The following is a 13336-nucleotide window of genomic DNA, read 5'->3' as shown; positions in this document are numbered from 1 at the left end:
ATTTCATCCTCCATGTTAATCCACTCCCACACCTGCCAAGGGATTAATAGTGTGAATAAGAGAATTCATTTTGAGGCTTCAGTTCATGTGGGTTACTTCCATCCTGATAAAGAACACATCCCCTCTGTACCTGCCTCTTAGTCCCAGCCCTGCAACTAGGAAATAAAACTGTGACCCACTTAGTCATGTCCCTTCTTTAAGTTTCCCCTCCTCAAACTCTATGGCTTTAATTCTATGAGATGTCTCACAAAAGAATCTTTCCTTAAATTGGACTTTCTCCCAAACCCCTCATCCCCTCTAGCCAATCCTTCTCAAATTTTAAGTCTAGTCATATTTTGGTATCTATAGTCAACTGAGAAATAATTTCTTTAAAGATTTGGTTTTATTTTACTATTTACTCAAACTAAACCAAGAATCATTTATCATGCCTGCTAAGTGTAAGTTGCTTTCCCAGGTACTGTGAGAAATACAAAACAGAGTACACAAAGGATCTAAATTTTGAGAGAAGAAATAAGAGAAACACACAAAAAAGATTTTTAAAAAATTGCAGCTAAAAAAATTTAACACTTAGAGATAATAAAAGAGATGTTACAAAGCAGCACATGATTGTCAACTGAATTGTACTGCTAATTACTCTAAAAAGCAGCAGTCACTCTAACTAGGAATAATTTCCCTCTTCTCAGCGTTGGTACAAGGATTAGAGGTAATATACATAAAACATCCAACATGTAGAAGGACTCAGCAAATGGTTGCTTTTATTATTATTCTAATAAAACCACTGTATTGGTATGATGTTTGTCATCCACAAAGAAATTTTGCCTACAACCACATCCACTGATAAGATTCCATGATATGTATTGTCTGGTACAAAGCAGGAATTGTGGAAAATATGGAACAAATTTGTGTTGAATCCTTGCCCTCAAAGAACAACCAAGTTCATGAAATAAAGCTAGGAACCAGGAAGACTGAGCAAGATTTAGTTTGCTACCAATACAGAATGGATGAATCCAATAGGATCCAGTAGGTTGAGTTTTGGAACTCAACCAGGAGTTTGGGGTAGAAATCTAGGGGTTAGGTAAAGAATGTCTGGCAACAAGATCAGAGGAGAGGTTTAAACATCTAAGAGACTATGTTATGGAAAAAAGTACGCTCATCTGAAAACATTCAATTTTGGACATAAAGGAGCAGTAGGATCTCATAGTTAGAGCCTGAGGAAAGGGAAGGCATGGTGGAATCTATTCTACAAACTGCGGCTTAGGAGAAGTTATCGGTTTGGAAATCATTAAGTTAAAGACCCACAGTAAGGTCCAGAAAAAGAGGCAACCTGTTACAATTTATACCAACAGAAAGCACTTAGAAAGGAAGAATAAATGTTAGTTAAACTTTAAAGATTAAATTACAAATTTACTCAAGTGATTTAAACTTTTACTGCACAAGTAGCAATTTTAAGTCATAAGGGATCTGAAATGTTTCCAGAGTTTTAAAATCTACTGTTTTACTCTAGTGAAAAAAGATTTTTGCTTCCAGTGCTGAGCACATAGCAAATCCTATGCCTTTGTAATGGGCTGGTATAATTGCACAGTTTCATTAAAATAATTTTATTACTAACTTCCTACTTTTCTGTTAATTACCATTTCAGAGTAAGAAAAACCATTACTTTTAAAGCCCATATTAAAGCAAGCTTAAGCAAGCATAGAAAAGAAAGCCAGAGAGAGAAAATATAAAAAGAAGCTATTAATATTAACAGTTACAGTTGGACACTTGTTCATTTAATAAATCTCTGCAATATTAACAAGATTGATGAGAAGTAGTACAAATGAGAAGTGCATGAGATAAGCGATCATTTATTATCATTACTGAAATATAAAGTATGATTCACTGTTTCATAATGGATGTTAAATTTGATTTAACATATGGTTGGCTCATTTGCTGAAAACTATCCTTAAAGAAATAAACTCATTCTAAAGTTAAAGCCATTGTCTTCATAACAGTCTTTGAATTATCTTTCTGTAAGACATGGAGTAAACTCAGTAAACACAAGCTTGGGGAGAAGATGTGGAAAAGCTATTCCCTGGGAAAAGAAAAGTACTATATAGTCAGATTCAATAAACGTATCATAGAAAATACTGTTGCATAGGTTGAAAGAGTAAAGAATGAATGTATTTTAACACCAATACAGATAGTGTCTTTTGGAGGGGGTTTTCCAGTGATAAGGAGGGAAACCCAGTCTCTGCTGTAACCATTTCAGCAGCTACCTAAGAAATCCTCCTTTGTCAACCTCATCTCTATAATCGTGAAAGAACATCAGTGACCACTTTAAGTTTAGTGGATTAAACAGATCACTGCAAGTGCCATTAAAACAATGTATAATCTATCATTATACTTCAGGAATGATCTACCTGGAATGAGAGACACTTAGAAATATTTGCTACAAGAGTATACTCCTAGCCACCACCCAATTTTGTCTGAGATCTTAGTTCTATTGAGAGAAATGTATTAAATTTTTTTTAAATGATTTAAATATCTCCTGGAGACACCATACCAGTTTGAAGACTAGACATCTTTAGCATTCCCCTTGCCAATTCTGTACTAGAAGACTTATTTCTTGAGCTAGCAGGTATCTGCCCCCAAATCAAGGTTTGTTAATCAAATGCCTATCTTTCAAATCAAAACTCGAACCTTCTTATTGTTACTTCCTGATGACTGTGCCTTTCCTCATCCTTGGGTACCTATTCTTAAAATCCAACTGTCAGGTAGATATCAAGGGATTCCAGGTCTCCTAGGGACAAAAGTGGGTGCCACTGTGGTTCACCGCTCCCCACCCCCATGGGCTTTCAAAGAGGCTCATGGGAGATCCACATGCATAATGAGACTCAGGTCATATAACTCCCAACTGTCCAATCAAAGTGGTTCCATGGTAACATCTGAACCATGGGGAGGTCCCAATCTGGGCACTATAAAACAAGATGCAGACCATAACCAGGCCCTTCCTTTTGCTCTCCCTTTGCCTCAACAATGGGTCTGGTCATCATCTGTGGCCACATATGTATCACACTCTCTAAACCTATATCTCGCTCTTGCTCTATAATCCTATCTTTCTCTCCTCAATAAACCTCATTTTAGTGCTTGCCTCACTTTGGGGCATCTGGTCATTCTTTGGCCATGAGCATGCCAATAATCAACATTTCAGCCCCTGAAACACGACACAACCTACACTCATCTGAAATAAGAGAATGTGAGGCAGCTCCATTATCCCATCTTTGAACATGACCTAGATGCAGGGAGTGGTATTTTGTCTTGTTCTATGCATTAAATCAATATGTGTGGTTAGGTTGCATCTTCTCTGATTAAAGTGTCATATAATTCACACTCAGCCATCAGAAGCATGTAGGCAAAAGAGCACATCAGCCAAATAAGCTTTATGAACCCATTCTTAGGTTATACGCCTTAGTGAATATTACTCTTATTTGGCATTGATTTTATTTATTGACAACATGCATGTCCATGTCTGGCACCAACTAGCTTTGTATCACTGTCACTCTGATTTCTGGGCTTTGTTTCCCTCATTTGTAAATCATGAAAGCACAGTCCAGGCTGGCTACACAAGCCCCCTGAGGGTCTTGCCCAGGGTCTGACCCCATAGATTAGATTTGTGGGAGACCCAAAATTCTGTATTTTAGTAAGTTCCCAGATGATTCTTATGGGTATCTCCTATGGAAATATTGGGGTAGACTATAGCCAAAACAATCTACAACATTATGTACTGAATTTATTCAACTACTAGCTAAAATAAGAAAAAAAAAATGCTAAATGAGCAAAATAGTCCACTCTATGGACATATCTAGTAGCCCTTCCAAGAAGCTGACCTCACAAGGTCACGGAGCCAGGATGGGGATGGGGATGGAGGCAGGCAGACAGGGTATGGAGTCCCCACTTTGCTCTCTTACCAGATGCATGACTTTGGCCAAGTCTGTTAACCCCTCAGAGATTAGGACTTCTTTTCTGTAAGATGGGGATAATAAAGCCTACCTTGGAGGGAGACTGTTCAAGTTAATTAAAAAATATACATGTAAAATGCTTTCAAAATGGAAGTGCTGTGGACACTTGGCAGGACTGCAGTTGGGCTTTCTTCATTGTTCCACTTTTTGCAGCACTTAGCACATAGCAGGAACTAAGAAAACAGTGGTTCCAAGTGATAGGTAGTTGGGATTTAATCCAACTACCTATGACATGTGTATTCATTCAGGACATTTTCACAGAGAGCTTACTATGTGTGGGGCCTCTGTGATAGTCCACTTGTTCATTCAGATCCATCCCCCCACTTCTTGCTTTGCACTCTGACCCAGAAGGCTGATCTGCATGGACTACACTGACAGGGCCCCCTTGCCTTCTGGCCTCCCCGGCAAATTGGCCAGTGAGGGTTCTAGAAGGAAGTCAGAGAGATCAGACCAAGTCCCCACTTAGAGAGGTCCACTCACTGTTCCTCCCAAGGCAGCCTGCACTTCGCAACTATCTCTATCACTGTGTTGCAGTATCATTCCCTCCCCATCCCTCTTTGGGTTTGTGTCTTGACAACTTCACTGCTGCTATCCACAGGTTTCTGCATTAACCTTGTAGTTCCCCACATCCCACCCACACCTCTGTCTAAATAGTCCCTTTGTGAAAAATCCCTCCAGACCTCATCCTCGTTTGAGTATACCCTCTGTTCCAGTTGGGAGTCTGATATAAACACTAAGTTAGGAGATGGGGAATAAGGTAAAACAAAAAAGTCATGATCTCTTGCCTTCAAGGAGTTCTAACAATGACCACTATTGTAACAAAAATAATAAACAGCTACCATTTGTTGGACATTATCACACACCAAGCTCTACAGAAATTGTATATCTGAGGTTGATACAAGTATTATCTCTATTTTGAAAATGAAAAAAGTAGACTTTGGAAATATAAGACCCATATATGTATTAAGCAACAGAACTTGGATTTACAACACAACTTGAATTCAAGCCAGGATGGACCTAATCCAGAGTACACCCTCTTGAACATTGGGGTGTTGCCAGATTTAACTTAACAATGCCCCTGCCAAATGGAACTTCAGTGTGAATGACAAGAAATTTCTCTCCATCCTTCTCTCCATGCCAGATCTAGCCATTCTCCATGAAGCCTAGTTTGAAAATTAGGGAGAACTGAAATCTGTCCTCTCAGCATATCCACTCAACCATTTGCTTATGAGTTTCCTCCTGTATGAGTGAACACCTGCTTCCAGAGAGATGCATTCTTCCATAACTAGCCACCTTCGTTCAAACCACCACATCTGCCATTTTTCCTTCACAATTCCAAGACAAACGCAAGTAAGCAATGGACAGGACACTTGGACACTCTTCCTTTGGGGGGCTATCCTGGGACTTTACAGCCCTGCCTGGTGAGATCAAGCACCTGCAGCACTGGCTTCTACTTGTGTCATCTCCCACTTGCACAAGCTATGTCTTCTGGAGTTACAACTGGACATCCTCTCTGACCTAGAGGCCAGAGAACTCAGGCCACCCAATGTTTTTAAAACAGACACCCCAACCCAGTCTGGGCTGACAGGCACACAGCTGCACTAACTTTATTAATTAGTATCCAGACCTTTTGAGAATTGATTTCCACTTTGATCCCGACCTATGCATTTCTATCTTTGATATCTAAACAGCAAATCATGTTATCTTATAATTAAGTGATAATCTTCATGACAGAAAAGATGACAGGACTATAAATGGCTTCTGCAAGAGATTAAAATAACTTCCTTCTCCTTCCCACCCAGCCCTGGAAATGTTTTCCAACTTCACAGGTCTATTAGTTGTTAATAAGCTCTCCATGATATGAACCTCATTCCTATTCAACAATATCACATACCCACTAAGTTATTCTCCAGAAACCATACACATCTTACTTTTTATGCTTAAATAAATACATCTGATTAGCCTTAGGAAGTTATACAAATCCAGCAAAACCTTTAATATTCAGATTGTTAAATTTTGCATGCATATATACATAAGAAGTTCAAAGTAACTTGAGGATCACTGTTGATATAACATTGAATATTTAATATGAAATAATAAATGGCTATAAGAAGGTGCATTTTACTTCAGTCAGTGAATTAAGTATTTACTGAGTGCATACTACGTACTAAATTCTGGGGTAGATACTCAAGATATTACAGCAAACAAGACCCAATTTCTGCTTCTATGGCAGAGCAGGGCCAAGTGCCAGGAAGGTAAATATGAATTACTGTGTAGCCAACTGAGTACCACTGTAATTGCGAATCAGGTGGAAAGAGTGCTGGGATTGATTAGCAATGTCTATGGTTGGGGTTGGACATGGGAATGATATAGTCTGTTTCATCCATGCTCAGTGAACACTGCACAAAGAGAAGCATGAATATCGTATTTCTGAGTGGACTGTAAGCTCCTTTGGGGCAAGCTCTGTGGTTATTCCACCTCCATATCCCTCAAAACTCCTAACATAGTTCTGTACATAATACACACTCATTTTGCCAGACAGATACTGAGACAGACTGGCGTTAGTTTGTTTCTAGTAATGTAATTCTGTTGCCATTTTGGATACCTTATTGATTTCAAACTTTTCCTTCCCAGTTACTCTATCCTTATTTTCCCTTTTTTTCTTCTTCTTTCTTTCTTTTTAAAAACAGTATCAATTTATGTTTCTAGATCACTTCCTGCAGAATTTCCTTTGGATTCAGCAAGTGCCTTCTACAAGCATTTGAACGTATGACCCTTTGCTACCTGTATATGTCAAAGGCTTTTTGAAGCCATGTTGAAAACTTAAGACTACGTGCCCCTGTTCTTAATACCCATTTTCCAGGATCTTAATAAAGCTGTGTCTAATTACTTTTCTTCTGAGTAATATAATATGTATGTAAAGTCTTGGGAGATGCCCTAATTCTATGGAAAGTGGTGAATTTATTTTTTAATTGTTTTCTGCTTATGCCTCATTCACCCTTGGTGCCTTTTTTTCCTCATCCTAAACTTTCAAAAGTTTCTTTCATTATCGAATTAAAAATAAGACCCTGTCTAATATACAGCCCATTCTAGAATCCCAGGTCTTAGTAATGTCTAATCTATTATTGTGAATTTTGCAGAATGTACTGAACTCTGAATTCTTATCTCTCTTCTTAATGATGCTTAGATTTTCATTCAAATAAAAAAATATCTCTTTTCACTCATTCCACACTTTCTATTTCTGTTTTTCTGCATCTTTCTGGGGTTCTGCATTTCTCTTTAGGATTCTCTGTCTCTCCGTATTTCTCTTCTCTTCTCCTCTCTCCCCTCTCTCACACCTCTCTCTCCCTCTCTCTCTCTCCAAATTCACAGTCTAAGCATTTTGGTGATATGGCATTCCTCTTCTACCTTTGGTAGAAGTTTCTCTTTCCCATGAAATCAATTCTAAGAGGGGAATGTGAAAATGAACCTTGGAGAGCAATCACTGAGGGTTCAAAGGGAAAAGTCCCCAAGTCTGGGATTGCCCCTAACCAGGTGTATGATGTCTGTCATGTAACACTGGGCTTTGGTTTTCCCAGCTGTAAAACTGGAAGGCAAAACAAGACTATGCCTAGAGTTGTTTCTAATTCTGAAGTTATCATAATTATCAGTTAACATTTATCATGCTCGTATGTGTAGCAGGCCTTAGGCTACTTGCTGGACGCGATTATCACTTTTAATGCTCCCAAGTTCAAAAAGTGAGCACCACTATTATCTTTTTATATCAATGAGGAAACTGAGGCTCAAAGAGGTAGAGTCAGCTCTCCATTGATAAGAAAATGGTCTGAAACTGGAATTCAGACATGACTCTTAAGTTATATATTCTGTATCACATTCTCATATTGACTGATCTATATTTTTATGCAATTTCAAAAATGAAAGCATTTGACATGTGACTTTTATAAATAATGAAATCACAAACAGAAATACAATACCACATTGTTGAAAAATTATTTCCTCTCCCAAAATAACTTGAAAGGGCACCAAAAAGCTCTAGCATGTTTGCTCAAATAGTCTTAGTGAACACATGTATACATTTCATATGTATGCAGCCATCCCTTGGTATCCTTGGGGGATTGTTTCCAGGACCCCTGTGGATGCCAGAATCAGCAGATGCTCAAGTGCCTGATAGAAAATAGTGTAGGATTTGCATATAACCTACATGCATCCTCCCATATACTTGAAATCATCTCTAGATTACTTATAATACCTAATACAATTTAAATGATATGTAAATAGATTTTATACTGTATTTTTATTTGTATTATTTTTTATTTTTTTAGTAATATTTTCAAGCCGTGATTGGCTGAATCCAAGGATATGGAACCCGTGGATACGAAGAGCCGACTACACTTTTAACCAATATTCACATTTACACAAATACATATAATCTCACATTTCCATATAACATATGCATTATATGATTGTGTTACCTTATCAACTTGTCAAAGCCTATGCTTTCTGTCCTTTATAAAACAAGGTTTTTGCTTAGTAAGGGCAACTACAGCCCTGTCCCTACCCCCACAAGCTGGCACCCACAGGTATGTCTCTTTCTGTATTGCGCAAGAAGTCCCCTTCATTTCCTCTTTCAATCCTGTCCCTGGGTCTCACCCCATCAGCCTCCCCTACCACTGCCATTCTAGGTGAGACTCTAATCATCTCCCCTGGCACCAGGACAGTAGCCTCCTACCCAGCAGCCTCTGCCTTCCTTGGTCCATTCTCCAGACAGCAGCCCTCCTAGATTTTCTCAAAACCAATCTCACTGGTCACTCCCCAACTTAATGGCCCCCCACTGCACCAGATATAAAATCCAAACACCCTTCCATGGCCTCAGAGGCCCTTTGTCCAGCTCTCCACATTTATTATGTGCCAATCGGTCCTTTGCCATCCATCAAACAGACTGAGCTTCTTCCCAACCTAGGACCTTGGCATACGCGGAGCCCTAAACTCAGAATGCTCTCTCCACACCTCCCTTATGCCATCGGCACTTCCCCTCTTCCGGGCCTGACATATCACCCCTCTTCCAGACAGCGTTCTATGTCCTCCTTATTTAATTTGGCCCCAGCCCCTGTTATTCTCTCTTCACCTTTCATTTGTTTAATACTTCTAACTGATAATTACTGTATTTTATTTATTTCTCTGTGTGTGTGTGTGTGTGTGTGTGTGTGTGTGTACACGCGTGTGTGGTCTTCTCTCATTATAATAGAAGCCTAGAGATGGTGGAAAGCAGCTCAGCCTTGCTCATAGATATAGCCTCAGCATTTAACTAGGGTTAGAAGGTCAATAATTATATATTTGTTAAATGAATAAACACCTGACCTCAGATCTTTTCACTTTAATAGAAAGAAAAGTAAACCATTTGAAAAGGGGAAAAAAACGAAAAGGTTAGGAAAAGTTAATGGTTTTGGCAAATATTAAGGGCCCCTGATAGATGTTAAAAGAATGGAGACAACCCTTTAGCACTGTTAATATATCATCCCTACTCGGAAGGTACTTTTGCAGTTATGTCTGTGCCCATTAGTTAATAAATGGGTGAGAATGTTCTGTGTGGCTACCAGCGGCTGATGAATTGAGAATCTCTGTGAAGACTACTGGGTGGTTGGAAACCTCTAGACATTTTCTCCTTCTTTTCTACTGGCTTCTTTTCACACTGATTTTTATGAATCTGTATTTAACACCTAAAGAAAATAAAGTGAAACTCTGGAGGATGATAAATTATAACATAACAGACAGACAGCTTTTTAAAAAATCAAAATTCCTATTGCTAAACCCACCAACCAACACATTTTATTACATTTGAGTGATATTTAAAGAACATCATATTTAAACTTGCTCCTGAGTTAGATTACTAGAGACAAATGAGATTCTGAAATAGTAACTAAAAGAGTTCATATATAAATATCTACCCAATGGAGATTTAAAAACCAGAAGTGGTTTTGTACCTACTGAAACACAAAAGACCACTCAGAGACAGGGATTTAATGTGAATTGGTATTAAAAAGCCTAATGGAGACCTGGTGGTCTTTGCTATTGGGATGGAACATCTTTTACAGCTCTTAAAACATGTAAAGTTTCAAGTGCCGGGCCAGGTGATGAAGACATGGGCTGGCGCTGACTCAGGAGGGCACATCCAAGCCTGTGAACCTTCAAATCCAATGGGTTCAGCCAGAGAAACTCCAAAGTTCTCCATGATTCTACCCCACCAACTTCCATTCTTCCTTGCTAATGACATACTGGTAGCTAAGTAATAAAAGGCAAATTTCATGATAATCCTTTGGGTCAGCTCCCTGCAGGGATTCACCTGCTCAGGTGGACGGAGCAAGGGATGAGTCAGGGCAAGCAAAGATCTCCTCTCTCTACAACAGGGGATGAAATTGCAAAGGATGTGTGGTTCCACATCTTCAGCATCTTGTCTACTGGCTAATGTGATGAATAAATAAAGCAGAGAAAGGGTTTCCTGCAGTGGGAAGCCTCCTTTGGTTTATTTCTTTATCTCCTCCCCAGTCTGGAAGACTTCCTTGAGGGTCTGGGGGACAGACCCTCAAGCTGTGTACAGCTGCCACAGTAGCAACACCCATTTGCACACTGGGCAGAGCCTTCCCAACATTAACCTCCACCAGAGAGTCTCCTGCCATTTTTTTTTTTTTATCTTAAAAGAGAAAATTTCAAATGACCTACATCTAAAAATAGGGTACATCATTGCTCATGACTATTTTAAATAGCATCTAAAATAAATGAAAAAATAAAAACCATGTTTCCATTTCTGTGACTCTTTCCCCCTCTCTTAAAAAATAGAAAATACTGTAGCTTGAATGTCACTCAATCTAAAATCAGACTTCATGCCAGCTGGAATCCTAGGTCTATTTATTACTGTGCACAGTTCTTACATTAACTGTTGGTTAAAGACTGATTTTACCACCACCGAGACACAATATAACTGAAGGTCTTTCCATGTTTTGCCAGAAAGATTGATTCAAGCGTGACCAGTCTGGGCTAAGTTGCTATTAAAAGACAGATACAGAAGTACTACTTAGTAACTGATCCAACTGTGTATCTGCAGAAGTCAAGTTTAAATGTAAGTAATTGTCTAATGAATTTAGGCCAAGATGAAGACAGGAAAATATCCACGACATTTCTTATAGGAGCCTAACAGGTTCTTAAAGAAATTTACACCATTTTATGGTTAATCACTTAGATGCAGACAGCTGGAAAAGGTAATCTAATAGGAGCAGTATCTTCTCCACACTAGAGAATTGTTCAAATTTGTTTCTTATTGTAATTCCAAATGGAGTGGTCCTCAGCTCAGGTCATAATTCATCTACCCAGCTTCTTAAAAAGCAGAGAATCAGAGTTTCTGAGCATAAGGCCCATGTGCCTTTACAAAACTTCATAGGTTTGTACCTCCACAGCTCGTAGCTTATGCACAACAGACAACACAATGACTGTGTTCATGCACACACACATGTTCATGCACACATAAACATGCAGTCAAGCCCAACCTAGATTTACAGATCTTACAAGGTTTCACTTCTGCAAAACCAGATTCCTACTCAATCTCTCTTAACATCCAGTCCTGCGCGAGAGACACAGACATACAAAGATGTATATACACACACATGCTCTTCCAAACATGGACTATCTATCACTTACTTCAAGTCCTCAACTGTGTGAATCAGCTGTGTCTTGATACTCTAGTTGAAGTCTCTTTCCACATGCCCCTAAGACACCCTACCCTCGCCCGTCAAGGCCCGTCACTGTAGCCCCTTCACTTGCTCATTAGCTCCTTCAGACCGGAGTCTTCCTGCCACAGCCCACAGACAGAGCAGGCACTCAGTAAATACGGAGTGGAGTGGAGAAGAGGAGAAGGAAAAAGAATGATGGACAGGAAATAAAAAGAGGGTGCCAAGGAGACAGCAAGGGATAGAAGGAAAAGGGAAGTTAGTGGAAGAACGAATACATAGCTAAGAATGGAGGAGGAGTCTGAAATAAGCAGAAAGTGGAATTCAGAGTAGTCCTCAGAAAAATAAAAGCAGATGGACAACAGTGCCGCAGGACCCCCCAAATGCAGTATTTTCAAAAGAGACGGACAGATCCAAAGATGGCACCCACTGATGAAGACAGTGATCATGTCCTAGAGTCATGTACAGACTAATGAATTCAGCACTTAGGGTGTGGTGCCAAAGGGTCACATCCTCAAAATGCCTTCAGGGACCAGACGGATGGCATAAATATGAGGTTGCTGGTCAGGCGATGCTTGAGTGTCAAGCACGGCAGCTATCTCTGGGGAAAGCCCGTGCAGATCAAACAGTTCAGCCCAGATTCTTTCCCCACAGTCTGGAGCTAACAGATCAATTGGATTCAAATATTTGTGGAATATCTACAATGGGGTTTTCATCACAAGCCTTTTCTTGAATAGCTGCAACCTCTAGCCTCTCCAAGCCTCTCTCCTCATCACGGGGAAAAAAAAACCACAAACATTTCAACATTTGTTGAGAGGAGAAGAGGTTTTCCATGAGGTAACCCGACTCTGATTTCTTTGTATTAGGACAGGAAAGCACCTCGACCTGCCAGAGCTGCTCATGTCGGGCAGGGGCAGTGGGCAGAGGTCTCGGCCACGGGAGCCTGCACAACCCAGAAAGATGCAGCAGGGACCCCAATACGTTGGCAAAAGCAATTTCTTTGAAGTTAATATGCTGATCTTCTCAAACGCTGATGTGAGAACACTTCAGTTATCAAAGAGAAGAACATGGGGCCAAGACAGGGACCTGATGGGGTTTGTTTTCTACATTTTCTTATCAGTAGAGGGGCTAAAAATCTAAACCCATCTAAATTGGTGATCCCAGGCCCCTTCCCCCAATAATGCTCTCATTTTATCCTGTACGTGTTTTCATAAAACTCATCATCAGTCATAACGTATTTATTTGAGTAATTGCTTGTTTATTCTCCACTTCCTCCAGTGAACCGTAAACTCCATGAGGTCAAGGACAGAGTCTGGACTTGCTCATCACCGAACCTCCTGCCTCTGGCACCCAGTCAGTGTGGGATATGCATTTCTTTCTCGGCCCAACAAATGTGACTCTTGCTGCTACCTGTTTTCATGTCAGGACACCAGCAAGAGGAGGAGAGGGAGGGAGGCAACTGGAGGGCTATTTTCCAGCCGCCATACCTTACATTTCCTGCCTGCCGTAGGTGTAACTAGCATCTATACTAACAGGGCCAAGGCTCTAGGAAACAGACAGTTCTGTGGTATTTGTGCAAACCCAACTTTAATTTCAGATTCTAGACCCATTAGCTGGCAT

The 13336-nt window shown here is 39.9% G+C and overlaps 1 long non-coding RNA gene across 1 annotated transcript in view; it reads right to left on the bottom strand.

Moving 5' to 3' along the window:
* LOC123623645 overlaps positions 1-13336 on the bottom strand; it is a 197043-nt gene that overhangs the window by 98668 nt on the left and 85039 nt on the right. The gene's annotated exons all lie outside the window — the stretch shown is intronic.

The sequence above is a fragment of the Lemur catta genome, chromosome 18, assembly GCF_020740605.2.
Source record: "Lemur catta isolate mLemCat1 chromosome 18, mLemCat1.pri, whole genome shotgun sequence".
NCBI lineage: Eukaryota > Metazoa > Chordata > Mammalia > Primates > Lemuridae > Lemur > Lemur catta.
This window is presented reverse-complemented; position numbering and strand designations above follow the sequence as displayed.